We start from the raw sequence: 23,179 nt of genomic DNA on the forward strand, positions 1-23,179 counted from the left end.
GAAGTGACCTCCCCAGTAAGGTCACAGAGCCCCTGAGATGTCACACTGCCTCCTGGGATGTCACAGCCCACCCTGAGATCTCACAAATCCCCCTTGTGATGTCACAGAGCCAGTGCTGCTCTATCACTCTGGGATGTCATACAGTTGCGCTGTGATGGCACAGAAGACTCTGGCATCACAAAGTCAGCCCGTGTCACAATCCTCTAGTGCAAGCGGGAATCATGACAGTTCATTTTCCCCATCTCAGAATTAGCAGAAGTAGATAGGCTTATCATGAGAAACTGAATGTGATGAACATGTTAGAAATGCAAGGCTCCAAGTTATTAATTTTTAATTTAATAAAAGTTATTAAGTGTACCAAATATAAACTTTGAGAAAAATGAAAAAAAGCCACTATAAAAAAAAGTCAATGTGGAGCCCGGGATTGCCACCGGGTGAGACACAGGTTGGACAGCTGCAGCAGAGGGTCCTCTATGCTTCACACCGAACGTCCTGTCTGACCCATTTTTATACGATTTTCCTTGCCTGAGCCAGAGTCCCCTTTCTTCCTTTTCAAAGTGCATGTATTCATGTGGAGTTCTTTTCTCTGTGGCAAGTTGAACAATACGTGTCCGGAGAGTGATGAACACCTGTGTTTGCAGTCCCGGAATTCGGATTTGAGATGTACCTCCCTGATGGCTCTGACTATCTCGGTCTCGGATATTTATCGTGTATTTATCGTCCGGGTGTTTCTCGGACAACCTTGATGCATGATCCCTCTCTGGGCTGGCCACTTTCGTTCGCTTGTAAATAAAGTCCTCCCTCTCTCGTCCAGGTGGCTTTGACATGGTGTTGCAATCGCTGTTGCTGGCTTGTGCGATTTAAAAACTTCTTATAAGAGTATAATTTAACAGCACATAACTATAAAAGAGACGACAATTTTATTTGCACGAATTATCCTATAGACATATAACAGTCCTAATGATTCCTTGAGGCCTTGCAGTGTCACAATGTTCTCCATGGTTCCACAGGCCCCACAGTGTCATGTGACTCCTCTGTTCCATGAGTCCTGCAATGTCACAATGGACCTTTGGACCAATGGACCATGGGGCTTTGCAGTGTCACAACGGTCTCCTTTGGCTCCACAGGGTCACAATGGAGCACTGATTACAGGCAGCCTCTCTGTGTTACCCTGGAGCTTTGTTTCCGTGGGGTCTCGCAGTGTCCCAATGGAGCCTTGGTTGGATGGGGCCTCACAGTGTCACAATGATGCCTACATTCCACTGATGCACACAGCGTCACCAGGGTCCCCTTGCTTCCATGAGGCCCAGCAATGTCACAGTGGTGTCCATGAATCCAAGAGGACTCACAGTATCCCAATGGTCTCTTGATCTCACATGGTCCCACAGTGTCCCAATGGTCCCTTGGTCTCACAAGGCCCCACAGTGTCCCAATGGTCACTTCTTCTCACATGGCCCCACAGTGTAACAATGGTCCCTTGGTCTCACAAGGCCCCACAGTGTCCCAATGGTCACTTCTTCTCACATGGCCCCACAGTGTAACAATGGTCACTTCTTCTCACATGGCCCCACAGTGTAACAATGGTCCCTTGGTTCCATGGTTCCTGGTCTGGTGCATTCCCCTTTCCCCTTCTCAGGCCGCCCTGCCAGCTGAGAAATGCTCACTGGGCCAGGGCCTTGGCCAGCAGCCCCTGGGCTCAGCTCCTCTGGAGCTCATCACAGACACTGTCTGCTCCAGGCTCAACCCTTCATCCCCTGGGGAGATGCCAAAGCCTCCACAGGGAGCATTTCCCTTTGCTCAGGGGAATTTCTCACAGGTGCCTTGTAGTGACTCTTTGTGTCTGTGTGCACACAGGAGTGCCTGTGCTCAGGGAAATGTGGCAGAAATGCTGCTCTCTGAGGGCTTTGATTGCCTTGGATAGCTGAGCCAGTCAGGCCTGGAAGTAAGGTTAAGTCATGTCACCCTGATTCTTAAGATTTTCTAAAGCCTTCTGAGTTTCCATTCTGTTGGAGAACCTTCCCACACAATTTCTGTCAACAACATATTGTTTACAATCTTTTATGGGGCTGGACAAACTTGATGTACTAGTGCTTTGTCCAATGTCTTTGGACAGGTGGCCCATTCACTCTCCAATCCAATGTCACCTTTGGGAAAGTATAAAAGTTGGAGAATAAACTTTTAGCTTTACCTTGAAAATAGCAGGTGGCTCGCGTCGTGCTTTCACGTGTCTTATAGCGACAAAGTCACAAGCTGTAAGCAAAGTTAAATGCTGCTAAGAGTTGTTCTTTTGCTAATTTGTGAAGCTTAATAGAAGTTATAAGCAAAGTTGAATATTGTTAAGTGTTATTCCACAGCTCTCTTTAGCTTTTAGGCTGTATTCCTTTTATCCTTGCCCTCACTGTCCTTTCGTCACACACACACACACACACACACACACACACCCACCCACACACACACACAAACACACAGAGACACACAGACACCGGGACAGTTCTTGACTCCTTTTTGGTTTGATTGCCTGGATTTTGTTTGGTTTTGTTGTTGCTTTGTTTCCTTGGTGTGCCTGAAGTGTCCAGTCAGGAGCAGAGTGACTCTTGCCAAGGAACTCTGTGGTGCTGTCACTTAATCTTAAAGCTGTTTTATGCTACTCCCCTGCTGGGGATTTTTAAAGTGCTCTCAAGCCCTCCTTCATAAGAGGGTGAAGGAGCCCTGGCCAAGCTCTGGCCCTGGGGGCACAGCGATGCTGCTAGGGGGTCCCTGTCTCCCTGTTCCAACTGTGACGGCCCTGAGCCCCTGTCCCCGTGTCAGGCTCTGGGCTTGATCTCCTCGAACATCCTCAGCGGGAGGCTGCAGCGCCAGGGGCAGGGGGACCCAGAGGGACACGGGATGCCACCGGGCATGAGCAGCTTTGGACTTCTCTGGGAGGAACTGTGAGTGGGAGCTGGCTTGAAGTGACCTCCCCAGTAAGGTCACAGAGCCCCTGAGATGTCACACTGCCTCCTGGGATGTCACAGCCCACCCTGAGATCTCACAAATCCCCCTTGTGATGTCACAGAGCCAGTGCTGCTCTATCACTCTGGGATGTCATACAGTTGCGCTGTGATGGCACAGAAGACTCTGGCATCACAAAGTCAGCCCGTGTCACAATCCTTTAGTGCAAGCGGGAATCATGACAGTTCATTTTCCCCATCTCAGAATTAGCAGAAGTAGATAGGCTTATCATGAGAAACCGAACGTGATAAACATGTTAGAAATGCAAGGCTCCAAGTTATTAATTTTTAATTTAATAAAAGTTATTAAGTGTACCAAATATAAACTTTGAGAAAAATGAAAAAAAGCCACTATAAAAAAAAGTCAATGTGGAGCCCGGGATTGCCACCGGGTGAGACACAGGTTGGACAGCTGCAGCAGAGGGTCCTCTATGCTTCACACCGACCGTCCTGTCTGACCCATTTTTATACGATTTTCCTTGCCTGAGCCAGAGTCCCCTTTCTTCCTTTTCAAAGTGCATGTATTCATGTGGAGTTCTTTTCTCTGTGGCAAGTTGAACAATACGTGTCCGGAGAGTGATGAACACCTGTGTTTGCAGTCCCGGAATTCGGATTTGAGATGTACCTCCCTGATGGCTCTGACTATCTCGGTCTCGGATATTTATCGTGTATTTATCGTCCGGGTGTTTCTCGGACAACCTTGATGCATGATCCCTCTCTGGGCTGGCCACTTTCGTTCGCTTGTAAATAAAGTCCTCCCGCTCTCGTCCAGGTGGCTTTGACATGGTGTTGCAATCGCTGTTGCTGGCTTGTGCGATTTAAAAACTTCCTATAAGAGTATAATTTAACAGCACATAACTATAAAAGAGACGACAATTTTATTTGCACGAATTATCCTATAGACATATAACAGTCCTAATGATTCCTTGAGGCCTTGCAGTGTCACAATGTTCTCCATGGTTCCACAGGCCCCACAGTGTCATGTGACTCCTCTGTTCCATGAGTCCTGCAATGTCACAATGGACCTTTGGACCAATGGAGCATGGGGCTTTGCAGTGTCACAATGCTCTCCTTTGGCTCCACAGTGTCACAATGGAGCACTGATTACAGGCAGCCTCTCTGTGTTACCCTGGAGCTTTGTTTCCGTGGGGTCTCGCAGTGTCCCAATGGAGCCTTGGTTGGATGGGGCCTCACAGTGTCACAATGATGCCTACATTCCACTGAGGCACACAGCGTCACCAGGGTCCCCTTGCTTCCATGAGGCCCAGCAATGTCACAGTGGTGTCCATGAATCCATGAGGACTCACAGTATCCCAATGGTCTCTTGATCTCACATGGTCCCACAGTGTCCCAATGGTCCCTTGGTCTCACAAGGCCCCACAGTGTCCCAATGGTCACTTCTTCTCACATGGCCCTACAGTGTAAAAATGGTCCCTTGGTTCCATGGTTCCTGGTCTGGTGCATTCCCCTTTCCCCTTCTCAGGCCGCCCTGCCAGCTGAGAAATGCTCACTGGGCCAGGGCCTTGGCCAGCAGCCCCTGGGCTCAGCTCCTCTGGAGCTCATCACAGACACTGTCTGCTCCAGGCTCAACCCTTCATCCCCTGGGGAGATGCCAAAGCCTCCACAGGGAGCATTTCCCTTTGCTGAGGGGAATTTCTCACAGGTGCCTTGTAGTGACTCTTTGTGTCTGTGTGCACACAGGAGTGCCTGTGCTCAGGGAAATGTGGCAGAAATGCTGCTCTCTGAGGGCTTTGATTGCCTTGGATAGCTGAGCCAGTCAGGCCTGGAAGTAAGGTTAAGTCATGTCACCCTGATTCTTAAGATTTTCTAAAGCCTTCTGAGTTTCCATTCTGTTGGAGAACCTTCCCACACAATTTCTGTCAACAACATATTGTTTACAATCTTTTATGGGGCTGGACAAATTTGATGTACTAGTGCTTTGTCCAATGTCTTTGGACAGGTGGTCAATTCACTCTCCAATCCAATGTCACCTTTGGGAAAGTATAAAAGTTGGAGTCAGAGAATAAACTTTTCTCTTTACCTTGAAAATAGCAGGTGGCTCGCGTCGTGCTTTCACGTGTCTTATAGCGACAAAGTCACAAGCTGTAAGCAAAGTTAAATGCTGCTAAGAGTTGTTCTTTTGCTAATTTGTGAAGCTTAATAGAAGTTATAAGCGAAGTTGAATATTGTTAAGTGTTATTCCACAGCTCTGTTTAGCTTTTAGGCTGTATTCCTTTTATCCTTGCCCTCACTGTCCTTTCGTCACACACACACACACACACACACACACACCCCCAGACACACACACACACACAAACACACAGAGACACACAGACACCGGGACAGTTCTTGACTCCTTTTTGGTTTGATTGCCTGGATTTTGTTTGGTTTTGTTGTTGCTTTGTTTCCTTGGTGTGCCTGAAGTGTCCAGTCAGGAGCAGAGTGACTCTTGCCAAGGAACTCTGTGGTGCTGTCACTTAATATTAAAGCTGTTTTATGCTACTCCCCTGCTGGGGATTTTTAAAGTGCTCTCAAGCCCTCCTTCATAAGAGGGTGAAGGAGCCCTGGCCAAGCTCTGGCCCTGGGGGCACAGGGATGCTGCTAGGGGGTCCCTGTCTCCCTGTTCCAACTGTGACGGCCCTGAGCCCCTGTCCCCGTGTCAGGCTCTGGGCTTGATCTCCTCGAACATCCTCAGCGGGAGGCTGCAGCGCCAGGGGCAGGGGGACCCAGAGGGACACGGGATGCCACCGGGCACGAGCAGCTTTGGACTTCTCTGGGAGGAACTGTGAGTGGGAGCTGGCTTGAAGTGACCTCCCCAGTAAGGTCACAGAGCCCCTGAGATGTCACACTGCCTCCTGGGATGTCACAGCCCACCCTGAGATCTCACAAATCCCCCTTGTGATGTCACAGAGCCAGTGCTGCTCTATCACTCTGGGATGTCATACAGTTGCGCTGTGATGGCACAGAAGACTCTGGCATCACAAAGTCAGCCCGTGTCACAATCCTCTAGTGCAAGCGGGAATCATGACAGTTCATTTTCCCCATCTCAGAATTAGCAGAAGTAGATAGGCTTATCATGAGAAACTGAATGTGATGAACATGTTAGAAATGCAAGGCTCCAAGTTATTAATTTTTAATTTAATAAAAGTTATTAAGTGTACCAAATATAAACTTTGAGAAAAATGAAAAAAAGCCACTATAAAAAAAAGTCAATGTGGAGCCCGGGATTGCCACCGGGTGAGACACAGGTTGGACAGCTGCAGCAGAGGGTCCTCTATGCTTCACACCGAACGTCCTGTCTGACCCATTTTTATACGATTTTCCTTGCCTGAGCCAGAGTCCCCTTTCTTCCTTTTCAAAGTGCATGTATTCATGTGGAGTTCTTTTCTCTGTGGCAAGTTGAACAATACGTGTCCGGAGAGTGATGAACACCTGTGTTTGCAGTCCCGGAATTCGGATTTGAGATGTACCTCCCTGATGGCTCTGACTATCTCGGTCTCGGATATTTATCGTGTATTTATCGTCCGGGTGTTTCTCGGACAACCTTGATGCATGATCCCTCTCTGGGCTGGCCACTTTCGTTCGCTTGTAAATAAAGTCCTCCCTCTCTCGTCCAGGTGGCTTTGACATGGTGTTGCAATCGCTGTTGCTGGCTTGTGCGATTTAAAAACTTCTTATAAGAGTATAATTTAACAGCACATAACTATAAAAGAGACGACAATTTTATTTGCACGAATTATCCTATAGACATATAACAGTCCTAATGATTCCTTGAGGCCTTGCAGTGTCACAATGTTCTCCATGGTTCCACAGGCCCCACAGTGTCATGTGACTCCTCTGTTCCATGAGTCCTGCAATGTCACAATGGACCTTTGGACCAATGGACCATGGGGCTTTGCAGTGTCACAACGGTCTCCTTTGGCTCCACAGGGTCACAATGGAGCACTGATTACAGGCAGCCTCTCTGTGTTACCCTGGAGCTTTGTTTCCGTGGGGTCTCGCAGTGTCCCAATGGAGCCTTGGTTGGATGGGGCCTCACAGTGTCACAATGATGCCTACATTCCACTGATGCACACAGCGTCACCAGGGTCCCCTTGCTTCCATGAGGCCCAGCAATGTCACAGTGGTGTCCATGAATCCAAGAGGACTCACAGTATCCCAATGGTCTCTTGATCTCACATGGTCCCACAGTGTCCCAATGGTCCCTTGGTCTCACAAGGCCCCACAGTGTCCCAATGGTCACTTCTTCTCACATGGCCCCACAGTGTAACAATGGTCCCTTGGTCTCACAAGGCCCCACAGTGTCCCAATGGTCACTTCTTCTCACATGGCCCCACAGTGTAACAATGGTCACTTCTTCTCACATGGCCCCACAGTGTAACAATGGTCCCTTGGTTCCATGGTTCCTGGTCTGGTGCATTCCCCTTTCCCCTTCTCAGGCCGCCCTGCCAGCTGAGAAATGCTCACTGGGCCAGGGCCTTGGCCAGCAGCCCCTGGGCTCAGCTCCTCTGGAGCTCATCACAGACACTGTCTGCTCCAGGCTCAACCCTTCATCCCCTGGGGAGATGCCAAAGCCTCCACAGGGAGCATTTCCCTTTGCTCAGGGGAATTTCTCACAGGTGCCTTGTAGTGACTCTTTGTGTCTGTGTGCACACAGGAGTGCCTGTGCTCAGGGAAATGTGGCAGAAATGCTGCTCTCTGAGGGCTTTGATTGCCTTGGATAGCTGAGCCAGTCAGGCCTGGAAGTAAGGTTAAGTCATGTCACCCTGATTCTTAAGATTTTCTAAAGCCTTCTGAGTTTCCATTCTGTTGGAGAACCTTCCCACACAATTTCTGTCAACAACATATTGTTTACAATCTTTTATGGGGCTGGACAAACTTGATGTACTAGTGCTTTGTCCAATGTCTTTGGACAGGTGGCCCATTCACTCTCCAATCCAATGTCACCTTTGGGAAAGTATAAAAGTTGGAGAATAAACTTTTAGCTTTACCTTGAAAATAGCAGGTGGCTCGCGTCGTGCTTTCACGTGTCTTATAGCGACAAAGTCACAAGCTGTAAGCAAAGTTAAATGCTGCTAAGAGTTGTTCTTTTGCTAATTTGTGAAGCTTAATAGAAGTTATAAGCAAAGTTGAATATTGTTAAGTGTTATTCCACAGCTCTCTTTAGCTTTTAGGCTGTATTCCTTTTATCCTTGCCCTCACTGTCCTTTCGTCACACACACACACACACACACACACACACACCCACCCACACACACACACACAGAGACACACAGACACCGGGACAGTTCTTGACTCCTTTTTGGTTTGATTGCCTGGATTTTGTTTGGTTTTGTTGTTGCTTTGTTTCCTTGGTGTGCCTGAAGTGTCCAGTCAGGAGCAGAGTGACTCTTGCCAAGGAACTCTGTGGTGCTGTCACTTAATCTTAAAGCTGTTTTATGCTACTCCCCTGCTGGGGATTTTTAAAGTGCTCTCAAGCCCTCCTTCATAAGAGGGTGAAGGAGCCCTGGCCAAGCTCTGGCCCTGGGGGCACAGCGATGCTGCTAGGGGGTCCCTGTCTCCCTGTTCCAACTGTGACGGCCCTGAGCCCCTGTCCCCGTGTCAGGCTCTGGGCTTGATCTCCTCGAACATCCTCAGCGGGAGGCTGCAGCGCCAGGGGCAGGGGGACCCAGAGGGACACGGGATGCCACCGGGCACGAGCAGCTTTGGACTTCTCTGGGAGGAACTGTGAGTGGGAGCTGGCTTGAAGTGACCTCCCCAGTAAGGTCACAGAGCCCCTGAGATGTCACACTGCCTCCTGGGATGTCACAGCCCACCCTGAGATCTCACAAATCCCCCTTGTGATGTCACAGAGCCAGTGCTGCTCTATCACTCTGGGATGTCATACAGTTGCGCTGTGATGGCACAGAAGACTCTGGCATCACAAAGTCAGCCCGTGTCACAATCCTCTAGTGCAAGCGGGAATCATGACAGTTCATTTTCCCCATCTCAGAATTAGCAGAAGTAGATAGGCTTATCATGAGAAATTGAATGTGATGAACATGTTAGAAATGCAAGGCTCCAAGTTATTAATTTTTAATTTAATAAAAGTTATTAAGTGTACCAAATATAAACTTTGAGAAAAATGAAAAAAAGCCACTATAAAAAAAAGTCAATGTGGAGCCCGGGATTGCCACCGGGTGAGACACAGGTTGGACAGCTGCAGCAGAGGGTCCTCTATGCTTCACACCGACCGTCCTGTCTGACCCATTTTTATACGATTTTCCTTGCCTGAGCCAGAGTCCCCTTTCTTCCTTTTCAAAGTGCATGTATTCATGTGGAGTTCTTTTCTCTGTGGCAAGTTGAACAATACGTGTCCGGAGAGTGATGAACACCTGTGTTTGCCGTCCCGGAATTCGGATTTGAGATGTACCTCCCTGATGGCTCTGACTATCTCGGTCTCGGATATTTATCGTGTATTTATCGTCCGGGTGTTTCTCGGACAACCTTGATGCATGATCCCTCTCTGGGCTGGCCACTTTCGTTCGCTTGTAAATAAAGTCCTCCCTCTCTCGTCCAGGTGGCTTTGACATGGTGTTGCAATCGCTGTTGCTGGCTTGTGCGATTTAAAAACTTCCTATAAGAGTATAATTTAACAGCACATAACTATAAAAGAGACGACAATTTTATTTGCACGAATTATCCTATAGACATATAACAGTCCTAATGATTCCTTGAGGCCTTGCAGTGTCACAATGTTCTCCATGGTTCCACAGGCCCCACAGTGTCATGTGACTCCTCTGTTCCATGAGTCCTGCAATGTCACAATGGACCTTTGGACCAATGGACCATGGGGCTTTGCAGTGTCACAACGCTCTCCTTTGGCTCCACAGGGTCACAATGGAGCACTGATTACAGGCAGCCTCTCTGTGTTACCCTGGAGCTTTGTTTCCGTGGGGTCTCGCAGTGTCCCAATGGAGCCTTGGCTGGATGGGGCCTCACAGTGTCACAATGATGCCTACATTCCACTGAGGCACACGGCGTCACTAGGGTCCCCTTGCTTCCATGAGGCCCAGCAATGTCACAGTGGTGTCCATGAATCCATGAGGACTCACAGTATCCCAATGATCTCTTGATCTCACATGGTCCCACAGTGTCCCAATGGTCCCTTGGTCTCACAAGGCCCCACAGTGTCCCAATGGTCACTTCTTCTCACATGGCCCCACAGTGTAACAATGGTCCCTTGGTTCCATGGTTCCTGGTCTGGTGCATTCCCCTCTCCCCTTCTCAGGCCGCCCTGCCAGCTGAGAAATGCTCACTGGGCCAGGGCCTTGGCCAGCAGCCCCTGGGCTCAGCTCCTCTGGAGCTCATCAAAGACACTGTCTGCTCCAGGCTCAACCCTTCATCCCCTGGGGAGATGCCAAAGCCTCCACAGGGAGCATTTCCCTTTGCTCAGGGGAATTTCTCACAGGTGCCTTGTAGTGACTCTTTGTGTCTGTGTGCACACAGGAGTGCCTGTGCTCAGGGAAATGTGGCAGAAATGCTGCTCTCTGAGGGCTTTGATTGCCTTGGATAGCTGAGCCAGTCAGGCCTGGAAGTAAGGTTAAGTCATGTCACCCTGATTCTTAAGATTTTCTAAAGCCTTCTGAGTTTACATTCTGTTGGAGAAGCTTCCCACACAATCTCTGTCAACAACATATTGTTTACAATCTTTTATGGGGCTGGACAAACTTGATGTACTAGTGGTTTGTCCAATGTCTTTGGACAGGTGGTCAATTCACTCTCCAATCCAATGTCACCTTTGGCAAAGTATAAAAGTTGGAGTCAGAGAATAAACTTTTCTCTTTACCTTGAAAATAGCAGGTGGCTCGCGTCGTGCTTTCACGTGTCTTATAGTGACAAAGTCACAAGCTGTAAGCAAAGTTAAATGCTGCTAAGAGTTGTTCTTTTGCTAATTTGTGAAGCTTAATAGAAGTTATAAGCAAAGTTGAATATTGTTAAGTGTTATTCCACAGCTCTATTTAGCTTTTAGGCTGTATTCCTTTTATCCTTGCCCTCACTGTCCTTTCGTCACACACACACACACACACACACACACACACCCACACCCCCACACACACACAAACACACAGAGACACACAGACACCGGGACAGTTCTTGACTCCTTTTTGGTTTCATTGCCTGGATTTTGTTTGGTTTTGTTGTTGCTTTGTTTCCTTGGTGTGCCTGAAGTGTCCAGTCAGGAGCAGAGTGACTCTTGCCAAGGAACTCTGTGGTGCTGTCACTTAATATTAAAGCTGTTTTATGCTACTCCCCTGCTGGGGATTTTTAAAGTGCTCTCAAGCCCTCCTTCATAAGAGGGTGAAGGAGCCCTGGCCAAGCTCTGGCCCTGGGGGCACAGGGATGCTGCTAGGGGGTCCCTGTCTCCCTGTTCCAACTGTGACGGCCCTGAGCCCCTGTCCCCGTGTCAGGCTCTGGGCTTGATCTCCTCGAACATCCTCAGCGGGAGGCTGCAGCGCCAGGGGCAGGGGGACCCAGAGGGACACGGGATGCCACCGGGCACGAGCAGCTTTGGACTTCTCTGGGAGGAACTGTGAGTGGGAGCTGGCTTGAAGTGACCTCCCCAGTAAGGTCACAGAGCCCCTGAGATGTCACACTGCCTCCTGGGATGTCACAGCCCACCCTGAGATCTCACAAATCCCCCTTGTGATGTCACAGAGCCAGTGCTGCTCCATCACTCTGGGATGTCATACAGTTGCGCTGTGATGGCACAGAAGACTCTGGCATCACAAAGTCAGCCCGTGTCACAATCCTTTAGTGCAAGCGGGAATCATGACAGTTCATTTTCCCCATCTCAGAATTAGCAGAAGTAGATAGGCTTATCATGAGAAACTGAATGTGATGAACATGTTACAAATGCAAGGCTCCAAGTTATTAATTTTTAATTTAATAAAAGTTATTAAGTGTACCAAATATAAACTTTGAGAAAAATGAAAAAAAGCCACTATAAAAAAAAGTCAATGTGGAGCCCGGGATTGCCACCGGGTGAGACACAGGTTGGACAGCTGCAGCAGAGGGTCCTCTATGCTTCACACCGACCGTCCTGTCTGACCCATTTTTATACGATTTTCCTTGCCTGAGCCAGAGTCCCCTTTCTTCCTTTTCAAAGTGCATGTATTCATGTGGAGTTCTTTTCTCTGTGGCAAGTTGAACAATACGTGTCCGGAGAGTGATGAACACCTGTGTTTGCAGTCCCGGAATTCGGATTTGAGATGTACCTCCCTGATGGCTCTGACTATCTCGGTCTCGGATATTTATCGTGTATTTATCGTCCGGGTGTTTCTCGGACAACCTTGATGCATGATCCCTCTCTGGGCTGGCCACTTTCGTTCGCTTGTAAATAAAGTCCTCCCTCTCTCGTCCAGGTGGCTTTGACATGGTGTTGCAATCGCTGTTGCTGGCTTGTGCGATTTAAAAACTTCCTATAAGAGTATAATTTAACAGCACATAACTATAAAAGAGACGACAATTTTATTTGCACGAATTATCCTATAGACATATAACAGTCCTAATGATTCCTTGAGGCCTTGCAGTGTCACAATGTTCTCCATGGTTCCACAGGCCCCACAGTGTCATGTGACTCCTCTGTTCCATGAGTCCTGCAATGTCACAATGGACCTTTGGACCAATGGACCATGGGGCTTTGCAGTGTCACAACGCTCTCCTTTGGCTCCACAGGGTCACAATGGAGCACTGATTACAGGCAGCCTCTCTGTGTTACCCTGGAGCTTTGTTTCCGTGGGGTCTCGCAGTGTCCCAATGGAGCCTTGGCTGGATGGGGCCTCACAGTGTCACAATGATGCCTACATTCCACTGAGGCACACGGCGTCACTAGGGTCCCCTTGCTTCCATGAGGCCCAGCAATGTCACAGTGGTGTCCATGAATCCATGAGGACTCACAGTATCCCAATGGTCCCTTGATCTCACATGGTCCCACAGTGTCCCAATGGTCCCTTGGTCTCACAAGGCCCCACAGTGTCCCAATGGTCACTTCTTCTCACATGGCCCCACAGTGTAACAATGGTCCCTTGGTTCCATGGTTCCTGGTCTGGTGCATTCCCCTCTCCCCTTCTCAGGCCGCCCTGCCAGCTGAGAAATGCTCACTGGGCCAGGGCCTTGGCCAGCAGCCCCTGGGCTCAGCTCCTCTGGAGCTCATCAAAGACACTGTCTGCTCCAGGCTCAACCCTTCATCCCCTGGGGAGATGCCAAAGCCTCCACAGGGAGCATTTCCCTTTGCTCAGGGGAATTTCTCACAGGTGCCTTGTAGTGACTCTTTGTGTCTGTGTGCACACAGGAGTGCCTGTGCTCAGGGAAATGTGGCAGAAATGCTGCTCTCTGAGGGCTTTGATTGCCTTGGATAGCTGAGCCAGTCAGGCCTGGAAGTAAGGTTAAGTCATGTCACCCTGATTCTTAAGATTTTCTAAAGCCTTCTGAGTTTACATTCTGTTGGAGAAGCTTCCCACACAATCTCTGTCAACAACATATTGTTTACAATCTTTTATGGGGCTGGACAAACTTGATGTACTAGTGGTTTGTCCAATGTCTTTGGACAGGTGGTCAATTCACTCTCCAATCCAATGTCACCTTTGGCAAAGTATAAAAGTTGGAGTCAGAGAATAAACTTTTCTCTTTACCTTGAAAATAGCAGGTGGCTCGCGTCGTGCTTTCACGTGTCTTATAGTGACAAAGTCACAAGCTGTAAGCAAAGTTAAATGCTGCTAAGAGTTGTTCTTTTGCTAATTTGTGAAGCTTAATAGAAGTTATAAGCAAAGTTGAATATTGTTAAGTGTTATTCCACAGCTCTATTTAGCTTTTAGGCTGTATTCCTTTTATCCTTGCCCTCACTGTCCTTTCGTCACACACACACACACACACACACACACACACCCACACCCCCACACACACACAAACACACAGAGACACACAGACACCGGGACAGTTCTTGACTCCTTTTTGGTTTCATTGCCTGGATTTTGTTTGGTTTTGTTGTTGCTTTGTTTCCTTGGTGTGCCTGAAGTGTCCAGTCAGGAGCAGAGTGACTCTTGCCAAGGAACTCTGTGGTGCTGTCACTTAATATTAAAGCTGTTTTATGCTACTCCCCTGCTGGGGATTTTTAAAGTGCTCTCAAGCCCTCCTTCATAAGAGGGTGAAGGAGCCCTGGCCAAGCTCTGGCCCTGGGGGCACAGGGATGCTGCTAGGGGGTCCCTGTCTCCCTGTTCCAACTGTGACGGCCCTGAGCCCCTGTCCCCGTGTCAGGCTCTGGGCTTGATCTCCTCGAACATCCTCAGCGGGAGGCTGCAGCGCCAGGGGCAGGGGGACCCAGAGGGACACGGGATGCCACCGGGCACGAGCAGCTTTGGACTTCTCTGGGAGGAACTGTGAGTGGGAGCTGGCTTGAAGTGACCTCCCCAGTAAGGTCACAGAGCCCCTGAGATGTCACACTGCCTCCTGGGATGTCACAGCCCACCCTGAGATCTCACAAATCCCCCTTGTGATGTCACAGAGCCAGTGCTGCTCCATCACTCTGGGATGTCATACAGTTGCGCTGTGATGGCACAGAAGACTCTGGCATCACAAAGTCAGCCCGTGTCACAATCCTTTAGTGCAAGCGGGAATCATGACAGTTCATTTTCCCCATCTCAGAATTAGCAGAAGTAGATAGGCTTATCATGAGAAACTGAATGTGATGAACATGTTACAAATGCAAGGCTCCAAGTTATTAATTTTTAATTTAATAAAAGTTATTAAGTGTACCAAATATAAACTTTGAGAAAAATGAAAAAAAGCCACTATAAAAAAAAGTCAATGTGGAGCCCGGGATTGCCACCGGGTGAGACACAGGTTGGACAGCTGCAGCAGAGGGTCCTCTATGCTTCACACCGACCGTCCTGTCTGACCCATTTTTATACGATTTTCCTTGCCTGAGCCAGAGTCCCCTTTCTTCCTTTTCAAAGTGCATGTATTCATGTGGAGTTCTTTTCTCTGTGGCAAGTTGAACAATACGTGTCCGGAGAGTGATGAACACCTGTGTTTGCAGTCCCGGAATTCGGATTTGAGATGTACCTCCCTGATGGCTCTGACTATCTCGGTCTCGGATATTTATCGTGTATTTATCGTCCGGGTGTTTCTCGGACAACCTTGATGCATGATCCCTCTCTGGGCTGGCCACTTTCGTTCGCTTGTAAATAAAGTCCTCCCTCTCTCGTCCAGGTGGCTTTGACATGGTGTTGCAATCGCTGTTGCTGGCTTGTGCGATTTAAAAACTTCCTATAAGAGTATAATTTAACAGCACATAACTATAAAAGAGACGACAATTTTATTTGCACGAATTATCCTATAGACATATAACAGTCCTAATGATTCCTTGAGGCCTTGCAGTGTCACAATGTTCTCCATGGTTCCACAGGCCCCACAGTGTCATGTGACTCCTCTGTTCCATGAGTCCTGCAATGTCACAATGGACCTTTGGACCAATGGACCATGGGGCTTTGCAGTGTCACAACGGTCTCCTTTGGCTCCACAGGGTCACAATGGAGCACTGATTACAGGCAGCCTCTCTGTGTCACCCTGGAGCTTTGTTTTCGTGGGGTCTCGCAGTGTCCCAATGGAGCCTTGGTTGGATGGGGCCTCACAGTGTCACAATGATGCCTACATTCCACAGAGGCACACAGCATCACCAGGGTCCCCTTGCTTCCATGAGGCCCAGCAATGTCACAGTGGTGTCCATGAATCCATGAGGACTCACAGTATCCCAATGGTCTCTTGATCTCACATGGTCCCACAGTGTCCCAATGGTCCCTTGGTCTCACAAGGCCCCACAGTGTCCCAATGGTCACTTCTTCTCACATGGCCCCACAGTGTAACAATGGTCCCTTGGTTCCATGGTTCCTGGTCTGGTGCATTCCCCTTTCCCCTTCTCAGGCCGCCCTGCCAGCTGAGAAATGCTCACTGGGCCAGGGCCTTGGCCAGCAGCCCCTGGGCTCAGCTCCTCTGGAGCTCATCACAGACACTGTCTGCTCCAGGCTCAACCCTTCATCCCCTGGGGAGATGCCAAAGCCTCCACAGGGAGCATTTCCCTTTGCTCAGGGGAATTTCTCACAGGTGCCTTGTAGTGACTCTTTGTGTCTGTGTGCACACAGGAGTGCCTGTGCTCAGGGAAATGTGGCAGAAATGCTGCTCTCTGAGGGCTTTGATTGCCTTGGATAGCTGAGCCAGTCAGGCCTGGAAGTAAGGTTAAGTCATGTCACCCTGATTCTTAAGATTTTCTAAAGCCTTCTGAGTTTCCATTCTGTTGGAGAAGCTTCCCACACAATCTCTGTCAACAACATATTGTTTACAATCTTTTATGGGGCTGGACAAACTTGATGTACTAGTGGTTTGTCCAATGTCTTTGGACAGGTGGTCAATTCACTCTCCAATCCAATGTCACCTTTGGCAAAGTATAAAAGTTGGAGTCAGAGAATAAACTTTTCTCTTTACCTTGAAAATAGCAGGTGGCTCGCGTCGTGCTTTCACGTGTCTTATAGCGACAAAGTCACAAGCTGTAAGCAAAGTTAAATGCTGCTAAGAGTTGTTCTTTTGCTAATTTGTGAAGCTTAATAGAAGTTATAAGCAAAGTTGAATATTGTTAAGTGTTATTCCACAGCTCTATTTAGCTTTTAGGCTGTATTCCTTTTATCCTTGCCCTCACTGTCCTTTCGTCACACACACACACACACACACACACACACACACACACCCCCACACACACACAAACACACAGAGACACACAGACACCGGGACAGTTCTTGACTCCTTTTTGGTTTCATTGCCTGGATTTTGTTTGGTTTTGTTGTTGCTTTGTTTCCTTGGTGTGCCTGAAGTGTCCAGTCAGGAGCAGAGTGACTCTTGCCAAGGAACTCTGTGGTGCTGTCACTTAATATTAAAGCTGTTTTATGCTACTCCCCTGCTGGGGATTTTTAAAGTGCTCTCAAGCCCTCCTTCATAAGAGGGTGAAGGAGCCCTGGCCAAGCTCTGGCCCTGGGGGCACAGGGATGCTGCTAGGGGGTCCCTGTCTCCCTGTTCCAACTGTGACGGCCCTGAGCCCCTGTCCCCGTGTCAGGCTCTGGGCTTGATCTCCTCGAACATCCTCAGCGGGAGGCTGCAGCGCCAGGGGCAGGGGGACCCAGAGGGACACGGGATGCCACCGGGCACGAGCAGCTTTGGACTTCTCTGGGAGGAACTGTGAGTGGGAGCTGGCTTGAAGTGACCTCCCCAGTAAGGTCACAGAGCCCCTGAGATGTCACACTGCCTCCTGGGATGTCACAGCCCACCCTGAGATCTCACAAATCCCCCTTGTGATGTCACAGAGCCAGTGCTGCTCTATCACTCTGGGATGTCATACAGTTGCACTGTGATGGCACAGAAGACTCTGGCATCACAAAGTCAGCCCGTGTCACAATCCTCTAGTGCAAGCGGGAATCATGACAGTTCATTTTCCCCATCTCAGAATTAGCAGAAGTAGATAGGCTTATCATGAGAAACTGAATGTGATGAACATGTTACAAATGCAAGGCTCCAAGTTATTAATTTTTAATTTAATAAAAGTTATTAAGTGTACCAAATATAAACTTTGAGAAAAATGAAAAAAAGCCACTATAAAAAGAGGTCAATGTGGAGCCCGGGATTGCCACCGGGTGAGACACAGGTTGGACAGCTGCAGCAGAGGGTCCTCTATGCTTCACACCGACCGTCCTGTCTGACCCATTTTTATACGATTTTCCTTGCCTGAGCCAGAGTCCCCTTTCTTCCTTTTCAAAGTGCATGTATTCATGTGGAGTTCTTTTCTCTGTGGCAAGTTGAACAATACGTGTCCGGAGAGTGATGAACACCTGTGTTTGCAGTCCCGGAATTCGGATTTGAGATGTACCTCCCTGATGGCTCTGACTATCTCGGTCTCGGATATTTATCGTGTATTTATCGTCCGGGTGTTTCTCGGACAACCTTGATGCACGATCCCTCTCTGGGCTGGCCACTTTCGTTCGCTTGTAAATAAAGTCCTCCCTCTCTCGTCCAGGTGGCTTTGACATGGTGTTGCAATCGCTGTTGCTGGCTTGTGCGATTTAAAAACTTCCTATAAGAGTATAATTTAACAGCACATAACTATAAAAGAGACGACAATTTTATTTGCACGAATTATCCTATAGACATATAACAGTCCTAATGATTCCTTGAGGCCTTGCAGTGTCACAATGTTCTCCATGGTTCCACAGGCCCCACAGTGTCATGTGACTCCTCTGTTCCATGAGTCCTGCAATGTCACAATGGACCTTTGGACCAATGGACCATGGGGCTTTGCAGTGTCACAACGGTCTCCTTTGGCTCCACAGGGTCACAATGGAGCACTGATTACAGGCAGCCTCTCTGTGTCACCCTGGAGCTTTGTTTTCGTGGGGTCTCGCAGTGTCCCAATGGAGCCTTGGTTGGATGGGGCCTCACAGTGTCACAATGATGCCTACATTCCACAGAGGCACACAGCATCACCAGGGTCCCCTTGCTTCCATGAGGCCCAGCAATGTCACAGTGGTGTCCATGAATCCATGAGGACTCACAGTATCCCAATGGTCTCTTGATCTCACATGGTCCCACAGTGTCCCAATGGTCCCTTGGTCTCACAAGGCCCCACAGTGTCCCAATGGTCACTTCTTCTCACATGGCCCCACAGTGTAACAATGGTCCCTTGGTTCCATGGTTCCTGGTCTGGTGCATTCCCCTTTCCCCTTCTCAGGCCGCCCTGCCAGCTGAGAAATGCTCACTGGGCCAGGGCCTTGGCCAGCAGCCCCTGGGCTCAGCTCCTCTGGAGCTCATCACAGACACTGTCTGCTCCAGGCTCAACCCTTCATCCCCTGGGGAGATGCCAAAGCCTCCACAGGGAGCATTTCCCTTTGCTCAGGGGAATTTCTCACAGGTGCCTTGTAGTGACTCTTTGTGTCTGTGTGCACACAGGAGTGCCTGTGCTCAGGGAAATGTGGCAGAAATGCTGCTCTCTGAGGGCTTTGATTGCCTTGGATAGCTGAGCCAGTCAGGCCTGGAAGTAAGGTTAAGTCATGTCACCCTGATTCTTAAGATTTTCTAAAGCCTTCTGAGTTTCCATTCTGTTGGAGAACCTTCCCACACAATTTCTGTCAACAACATATTGCTTACAATCTTTTATGGGGCTGGACAAACTTGATGTACTAGTGGTTTGTCCAATGTCTTTGGACAGGTGGTCCATTCACTCTCCAATCCAATGTCACCTTTGGCAAAGTATAAAAGTTGGAGTCAGAGAATAAACTTTTCTCTTTACCTTGAAAATAGCAGGTGGCTCGCGTCGTGCTTTCACGTGTCTTATAGCGACAAAGTCACAAGCTGTAAGCAAAGTTAAATGCTGCTAAGAGTTGTTCTTTTGCTAATTTGTGAAGCTTAATAGAAGTTATAAGCGAAGTTGAATATTGTTAAGTGTTATTCCACAGCTCTGTTTAGCTTTTAGGCTGTATTCCTTTTATCCTTGCCCTCACTGTCCTTTCGTCACACACACACACACACACACACACACACACACCCAGACACACACACACACACAAACACACAGAGACACACAGACACCGGGACAGTTCTTGACTCCTTTTTGGTTTGATTGCCTGGATTTTGTTTGATTTTGTTGTTGCTTTGTTTCCTTGGTGTGCCTGAAGTGTCCAGTCAGGAGCAGAGTGACTCTTGCCAAGGAACTCTGTGGTGCTGTCACTTAATATTAAAGCTGTTTTATGCTACTCCCCTGCTGGGGATTTTTAAAGTGCTCTCAAGCCCTCCTTCATAAGAGGGTGAAGGAGCCCTGGCCAAGCTCTGGCCCTGGGGGCACAGGGATGCTGCTAGGGGGTCCCTGTCTCCCTGTTCCAACTGTGACGGCCCTGAGCCCCTGTCCCCGTGTCAGGCTCTGGGCTTGATCTCCTCGAACATCCTCAGCGGGAGGCTGCAGCGCCAGGGGCAGGGGGACCCAGAGGGACACGGGATGCCACCGGGCACGAGCAGCTTTGGACTTCTCTGGGAGGAACTGTGAGTGGGAGCTGGCTTGAAGTGACCTCCCCAGTAAGGTCACAGAGCCCCTGAGATGTCACACTGCCTCCTGGGATGTCACAGCCCACCCTGAGATCTCACAAATCCCCCTTGTGATGTCACAGAGCCAGTGCTGCTCTATCACTCTGGGATGTCATACAGTTGCGCTGTGATGGCACAGAAGACTCTGGCATCACAAAGTCAGCCCGTGTCACAATCCTCTAGTGGAAGCGGGAATCATGACAGTTCATTTTCCCCATCTCAGAATTAGCAGAAGTAGATAGGCTTATCATGAGAAACTGAATGTGATGAACATGTTACAAATGCAAGGCTCCAAGTTATTAATTTTTAATTTAATAAAAGTTATTAAGTGTACCAAATATAAACTTTGAGAAAAATGAAAAAAAGCCACTATAAAAAAAAGTCAATGTGGAGCCCGGGATTGCCACCGGGTGAGACACAGGTTGGACAGCTGCAGCAGAGGGTCCTCTATGCTTCACATCGACCGTCCTGTCTGACCCATTTCTATACGATTTTCCTTGCCTGAGCCAGAGTCCCCTTTCTTCCTTTTCAAAGTGCATGTATTCATGTGGAGTTCTTTTCTCTGTGGCAAGTTGAACAATACGTGTCCGGAGAGTGATGAACACCTGTGTTTGCAGTCCCGGAATTCGGATTTGAGATGTACCTCCCTGATGGCTCTGACTATCTCGGTCTCGGATATTTATCGTGTATTTATCGTCCGGGTGTTTCTCGGACAACCTTGATGCATGATCCCTCTCTGGGCTGGCCACTTTCGTTCGCTTGTAAATAAAGTCCTCCCTCTCTCGTCCAGGTGGCTTTGACATGGTGTTGCAATCGTTGTTGCTGGCTTGTGCGATTTAAAAACTTCCTATAAGAGTATAATTTAACAGCACATAACTATAAAATAGACGACAATTTTATTTGCACGAATTATCCTATAGACATATAACAGTCCTAATGATTCCTTGAGGCCTTGCAGTGTCACAATGTTCTCCATGGTTCCACAGGCCCCACAGTGTCATGTGACTCCTCTGTTCCATGAGTCCTGCAATGTCACAATGGACCTTTGGACCAATGGACCATGGGGCTTTGCAGTGTCACAACGCTCTCCTTTGGCTCCACAGGGTCACAATGGAGCACTGATTACAGGCAGCCTCTCTGTGTCACCCTGGAGCTTTGTTTTCGTGGGGTCTCGCAGTGTCCCAATGGAGCCTTGGCTGGATGGGGCCTCACAGTGTCACAATGATGCCTACATTCCACTGAGGCACACAGCGTCACCAGGGTCCCCTTGCTTCCATGAGGCCCAGCAATGTCACAGTGGTGTCCATGAATCCATGAGGACTCACAGTATCCCAATGGTCTCTTGATCTCACATGGTCCCACAGTGTCCCAATGGTCCCTTGGTCTCACAAGGCCCCACAGTGTCCCAATGGTCACTTCTTCTCACATGGCCCCACAGTGCAACAATGGTCCCTTGGTTCCATGGTTCCTGGTCTGGTGCATTCCCCTTTCCCCTTCTCAGGCCGCCCTGCCAGCTGAGAAATGCTCACTGGGCCAGGGCCTTGGCCAGCAGCCCCCACGCTCAGCTCCTCTGGAGCTCATCAAAGACACTGTCTGCTCCAGGCTCAACCCTTCATCCCCTGGGGAGATGCCAAAGCCTCCACAGGGAGCATTTCCCTTTGCTCAGGGGAATTTCTCACAGGTGCCTTGTAGTGACTCTTTGTGTCTGTGTGCACACAGGAGTGCCTGTGCTCAGGGAAATGTGGCAGAAATGCTGCTCTCTGAGGGCTTTGATTGCCTTGGATAGCTGAGCCAGTCAGGCCTGGAAGTAAGGTTAAGTCATGTCACCCTGATTCTTAAGATTTTCTAAAGCCTTCTGAGTTTCCATTCTGTTGGAGAACCTTCCCACACAATTTCTGTCAACAACATATTGTTTACAATCTTTTATGGGGCTGGACAAACTTGATGTACTAGTGCTTTGTCCAATGTCTTTGGACAGGTGGTCCATTCACTCTCCAATCCAATGTCACCTTTGGCAAAGTATAAAAGTTGGAGTCAGAGAATAAACTTTTCTCTTTACCTTGAAAATAGCAGGTGGCTCGCGTCGTGCTTTCATGTGTCTTATAGCGACAAAGTCACAAGCTGTAAGCAAAGTTAAATGCTGCTAAGAGTTGTTCTTTTGCTAATTTGTGAAGCTTAATAGAAGTTATAAGCAAAGTTGAATATTGTTAAGTGTTATTCCACAGCTCTCTTTAGCTTTTAGGCTGTATTCCTTTTATCCTTGCCCTCACTGTCCTTTCGTCACACACACACACACACACACACACACACACACACACACACCCACCCACACACACACACAAACACACAGAGACACACAGACACCGGGACAGGTCTTGAGTCCTTTTTGGTTTGATTGCCAGGATTTTGTTTGGTTTTGTTGTTGCTTTGTTTCCTTGGTGTGCCTGAAGTGTCCAGTCAGGAGCAGAGTGACTCTTGCCAAGGAACTCTGTGGTGCTGTCACTTAATCTTAAAGCTGTTTTATGCTACTCCCCTGCTGGGGATTTTTAAAGTGCTCTCAAGCCCTCCTTCATAAGAGGGTGAAGGAGCCCTGGCCAAGCTCTGGCCCTGGGGGCACAGGGATGCTGCTAGGGGGTCCCTGTCTCCCTGTTCCAACTGTGACGGCCCTGAGCCCCTGTCCCCGTGTCAGGCTCTGGGCTTGATCTCCTCGAACATCCTCAGCGGGAGGCTGCAGCGCCAGGGGCAGGGGGACCCAGAGGGACACGGGATGCCACCGGGCACGAGCAGCTTTGGACTTCTCTGGGAGGAACTGTGAGTGGGAGCTGGCTTGAAGTGACCTCCCCAGTAAGGTCACAGAGCCCCTGAGATGTCACACTGCCTCCTGGGATGTCACAGCCCACCCTGGGATCTCACAAATCCCCCTTGTGATGTCACAGAGCCAGTGCTGCTCCATCACTCTGGGATGTCATACAGTTGCGCTGTGATGGCACAGAAGACTCTGGCATCACAAAGTCAGCCCGTGTCACAATCCTCTAGTG

Source organism: Lonchura striata, chromosome 37 (genome assembly GCF_050655825.1).
Source record: "Lonchura striata isolate lonStrDom1 chromosome 37, ASM5065582v1, whole genome shotgun sequence".
Taxonomy (NCBI): domain Eukaryota; kingdom Metazoa; phylum Chordata; class Aves; order Passeriformes; family Estrildidae; genus Lonchura; species Lonchura striata.